At 40.9% G+C, this 5,574-nt stretch overlaps 1 long non-coding RNA gene across 1 annotated transcript; it reads right to left on the bottom strand.

The window, feature by feature from the left end:
• Positions 1-2,021: 2,021 nt before the first annotated feature.
• On the bottom strand, positions 2,022-4,251 carry LOC138918295 (uncharacterized). The gene is made up of 2 exons (XR_011427446.1): positions 4,165-4,251; positions 2,022-3,568 (listed from the first exon to the last, which is right to left on the bottom strand). It is a non-coding gene; the product is annotated as an uncharacterized lncRNA (long non-coding RNA).
• Between the last annotated feature and the right edge of the window lie 1,323 nt (positions 4,252-5,574).

Raw genomic sequence — 5,574 nt, 5'->3', positions numbered from 1 at the left:
CACACCGCAGATATTTGCCACACTTGCCTTGACATCTGTGTTCTAACAGATGGGGCTTCCCATTTAATAGAAAGCCAGAAACCCCCCGAGTCCCATGGAGCATCTGCTTCTCTGGAGAAACACAAGAGTGAAGAGAAAGGGCATGCTTTAGTCACTCAGCAAGCACCCGTGGATCTCATGCTGTCAGTGTGTTGGTGTCCTTGACACATGAGAGCACCTCCTCACTTGCTGGGAATCTTTTGCCGAAGGCTGTATACAGAGTTACAGAACAGCTTTCCTGTCTAAGGCGTAGGTCTGGAACCCAAACAATGAGATTTCATCCTGTCCTAGTCTAGCTTGAGGGGAGAGGTGCTTATTCCAATGCTAGGTTATTATTTTCTGTTTTCTTTTCTTTGGTATCTAAAACATGGATGTCCTCAACTTCCTTACAGTGATCTTTTTGATGAGTTAGCCACAAATCTCCTACCACATTTCTCCACTCCTAACCTTGGAGAATGAAGATTGGTTTTTTAAAAACCTTTTAGACCTGCAGTTTGGTAACATGACAAATTCCTGATCTTCAGCCCCCACACAATGTTCAATACTGCACAGACGTCTTGAAGAAATGCTTCATCGCTGGTTGTTTCTTCTATATCACCTCAATGTCTAACCCCCACTACTCCACTGGAATTGTTCTCTCCACGCCGCTTGGATAAATTTCAGTTCTCGGTTTGTCATTCTATGAAATCATTCTCTTACTATAGTTTTCCTGTAAAATATTGGAAATATTGTACTGTATTTCCGCTGTATTGTAGTGACTCCTTTATAGCCTGCTTTGCACGCTTCTATTCCTTTACCCAACTCCTAAATGTTGTCATCTTCCAGGCTTCCTTTTCAGCATTCTTTCCTATTTACTCTACCCTCTCTTTCTTGGCCGTTTCATCCCCACTTATGGTTTCAACCACCACCAAAATATTGACCATAATGTCACCTATATCTCCAGAGTCTGTTCTTCTATCTCAAATTTTCCTTTGACTGTCAACTCCATGTTCCCGACTTCGCTCAAGACACCCCCACTGAGCATGCTGCTGGAATCTCCAGCTCAGCACGTTCAATCTGAACTTGTCATCATCCCTATTAATGTGCTCTGTTTCTGTGTCCCTGTTTCAGAATATAGCTCATCGTTTATCCAATCAGCCAAGTGAGAAATCGGGATGTCATCTTTGTCTCCTTTCTTGCCCTGACCCCCTACAACCTATTAGTCACTACGCCTTAACTTTGCCATTTCCTAATACTTCTCGCACTTGCTCTCAAAGTTCCATTTCTACAGCCAATGTCTGAGGTCAGCCATTGTCACCTCTTGACTGAATTGCTACGCAGTGACCTAACTTCCTCGTCGTCAATCCTCTATACTTCTACCAGAGTGACATCCAAAGGCACAAATTGGATCACATCACTCCACGGCTTAACATCTTCAATGGCTACCCTTCAACTTCAGGAGGAAAGAAACGCAACACCACACAAGATCTCCCAGGAATGAAATCTTATCTTTTGCGCAGCTTTGTCACTTTACATGCCTCCAACACCACACACACGGGTTCGTGGCCCAGCTCAAGTGCGCCCTGGGCCCTGATGCTGAATTTTGCTCTGACTTCTGGGCTCACCTTAGGCAAATCTCTGGGAGAAGAGCCACTGCTATTAGCATAACTGTCTTTCTCCCCTCATTCTCAGATCCTTAAGGTGAAGACATTTTTTCCATTTCTGGACCCCAATACCTAGCACATAATAAGAACTCAACAAGTCTTGGTTAATAACATGTCTGATTGTTTGTGAAAGTACAAAAAGTTTGTCTCTTCTTAGTATATTCAATGCCTATTCTTTATTGAAAAATATGGTTTAAGAAAACAACTTTTGTTGCCAATTCAAGTGAATTTAGAAGTTGAATAATCACAACTGAAGAATAATAAAAAGATCAAAGTGAAAATAAAATAAAGAGAATGGTCCAATGGCACAAGAACCAATATCATGAATCACACGAAGTCTTTGAGAATAATTTTTTATTCTATTTAAAAATGTTTTTAAACAGCTATAATTGGCCTATGCCTCGAGGTGATATTTGACTTTATGCTTTCATTTAAAATACTAAGAATATAAGATTTGGTCTGATCAAAGCGAGAACAGGGACAAATGTAACCTATTCCAGCCAGCAACCATTTTGCAGACTTCTAGATCTGCAAAAATCAGTGTGGGTTTTAGGACATCTTTATAACAAAATTTGCCTCTATTGACGGTCCAGTCAGACAAAGAAAGGGCAGGAAATGCAATGTATCTGAATGTCAACAGCATTCCTGATTTACATTTCACCTTCCACAAGTGTCAACAAATAGAAAGGCCTGAAGCTGTGACTCCCCGGTCTGGTCATATATCATCTCAGTCGTACTTAAAATAATCTCAAGGGATTCCATGAAATTTTTTAAAATTCAAATTAGAAATTCATTTTCATATTAAAAATGACTGTCCCATTTTAGATTTTGTGCTGAGGATCCAACAGCGATTTGAGAGTATGCCAGGCAGGAGACCTGGAAACACATTGAAGATGCTGCGTGAAACAATAAGACCTATTTGCAAGTGAGAGAGGTTTCATTGTTTCATTTTCCTATGAATCACATTGTATATTGATTTTACTCTTTTAGATGAGATTTGAATGCCCAAAACAGGCGCAGAATTTTCAATTATGAATATACTTCAGTGATAAATAGCTATTAAAATAAATGCTTTGATATACAGAATAGCTCAAAGCTATTTCCATAGAGAAAGAGATCAGCATCTGAAGAGCAAATTAGACACATCTTCCTTCTTAAATGTGTGCATAAATGATAAGATTCCTAATTAAATTATTCCTTGTAGATTAGGAAATAAAAAGCCATGCATTAAACATTTTAATACATTAGAAGAAATTAAAAATGCACTAAGTAGTTGTCATATAAGAATCATGTACCTAAAAATACATAACGGGAAGTTAGAAAAACGGTTGAAGTTTCTTGAAGTAGGTTAACATATCCTGGAAAATTGACATGGAAGATAGAAAATTAATTTACTATACAAATAGAATGACAAATAAATAGAAAAGGAAATACTTTTAGTCACTATGAAATAAGGGATAGAACAAGAAAAAATGCTATTAAAAGTCATGAAAAACTTTCTGGAGAATAATTGAAATATACACTGCCTTAAAAAGTACATGCTTTTGAACACAAAAATTCACATCCAGGACTTGATCCTAGTTAAATTTTTGGTAAAATATGTAAATGCGTTCAAAGAAGGATATTTGTCATGCTTAATGATAAAAACTGAAAATATGCTAAGTTCCAACATTAAGAGATTTATGCTACAAACTGTGGTATATTCATATAACGGAATGCTATTTTATCATTAAAAGTTACTCCAAAGCGTATATTTATTTATTCAAAACACATTTTCTACAATCAACATAATTTACTGTTTATGAAGAAGTAACCAACTTTTTAAAAACTTACCACACAAGAAATAGGCCAAGGTTAAACTGGATTAACTAGGCAGGCAGAATCACCTGAAATAAAGGTGAATAATCAGTTTAGAGTTCGTGTCATCCTGGATGCAGGTGATGTGGATTAAGGCTGCCCCAGCTAGAGAAGCCCAAGGTGACCTGGCCTACATGCCAAACTATATGACCCAGTGGACTTTTTTTATGGTATGAATTAGGACCGCCCCAGGGAGAGAAGCCCAGGGCATCCTCACCTACATGCCGATCTATATGGCCAGATTCGTATCTAAAGTTATATGACCGCACAATAACCAGACCCCATCTGCACTGAAATCATTTAATGATTTTTTACATCATCTTTTCTTTTCTCCAGTAAAAATAAGTCACGTACCCATGCCTTATAAAATTAGCCCTAACCCTCAACTCGGGGCAGCAGCAGGAGCTCTGACTGCCCATGGGTCCTGTCCCCACGCACCAGCTCTGCCTGCCCATGGGCCCTGTCCCCATGCTATTCTATTCTCTAAATAAAAGAGCACTACTGCCAGATCTTGAGAGTCTAAGAAATCTTTCTTTCGACTCCTCGGCTCACCGACCCGGCATCATAGGGAGCGATTGTAAGCGAGAGAGACTGTGCCGTGCTAGTAGAAGGAGCAGTCGCTTACATAGCAGTGAGGGGAAGGCAAGGCTGGACCCGGCAGCTCGTTCTGGAGACTACAGAGTGGCCTGCTGTGCCTGCTGCTTCTCTGTAACAAATACTCAATCAGTTTAGTAGAAAATAAAACCTAAAACTCATACAGCTCAGAAAGAACGGAGAGTAGAAGACTATCCGGGAAAAAATCTGCTCCCTGAGCACATAGGAAGAAGGCTTGGAAGTTAAAAGGCTGGGAAACTTAAGAAGTGGAAGCATGGAAACAAAGGGTGATCCTGGCCCCCTCGAATCCAAGGGTGAATTAAAAAACAAACAGACTCACACCCAGTGCAGGGACCTCCTCCCTGGGGAATATGCTCACAGCCAGCCTGTTCTCCTGGATGTTTCCAGTGACAGCGTCGGTCCTGTTTCATTTACTCTTCCCGTTCCAGCTGGAGAGTTCTAAAGAACTCTCTTTAGTTCTTTCCAGTTCTTCTAATCTTTGGAATTTTCTTAAATTGAGCAAAACCCCTTCTTCCCCATAACTTCTACACCTTAAGCCCAGGGGTGTCCTAAAAGGAAACAAAGATACGATCTCCCTGTATCATGGCGCGTGGGTCATTGAAAGTCACTATCTTGGGTATTTTTCTTTAGCTTTTTTTCACACTAAATATCTTTAAAGTTCTTTATCTCTAAATTCAACATCTGTTTAGCGAGTATATTCCGTGCTCCAGGCACCAAAGAAACAAAGACAAATACGGAGTTATTGTTCCACAATAACTCATATTCTGGAGGAGGAAAACATTGTGTGAGAGAGCGACTGACCATGCTCTTTGATCATCAGAGCGCCACGGAGAGCAGAAGACAGAGCAACCAACCCGGGGGAGCCAAAAAGTTTCAGAGTGAAGGTGAAAGTTCAGCTGAGTAAACACGACACCGAGTACAAGGACTCTGCAGTGGGAAAGAGTTTGATCCGCTCCTAGAACAGAGAAAACTGTTGTGCCAGGAGAGTCACTGGGAAGGGCAACGGTTAAAGACAAGGAGGAGTGACAGAAAAAAGCCAGACCATTGGGTCTGGGGCTGGAGCAAGGAGTTTGGATCTTATTCTGTGACGGGTCTGAGTAAGAAAAGGCTGTTCTCTGATGGATATTTTAAAATGGCCGCGGCGGCTGCACAGAACAGACTCCAGGGGAGCGCGTGGAGCCGGGAGATGCATTAGAGAACAATGCAGTCCTCCAGCTGAGGAAGGATGGCAGCCGGGACGAGGTGGTGGCTGATGGAGTCTGAGAGAAGTAGCTGGATTAAAAATCACTGTAGAGGCGTAATTTACAGGACTCACCAGTGGATGAGGAAAGGAAAGTGGAAAATCAAGATCCTTAAGACTTTGGCTTGAGCAGTGGTGCTATCTTTCACTGCCATGAAAAAATCGAGGGTGGCACAGGTA

This window comes from Equus caballus, chromosome 16 (assembly GCF_041296265.1).
Source record: "Equus caballus isolate H_3958 breed thoroughbred chromosome 16, TB-T2T, whole genome shotgun sequence".
Taxonomy (NCBI): domain Eukaryota; kingdom Metazoa; phylum Chordata; class Mammalia; order Perissodactyla; family Equidae; genus Equus; species Equus caballus.
This window is presented reverse-complemented; position numbering and strand designations above follow the sequence as displayed.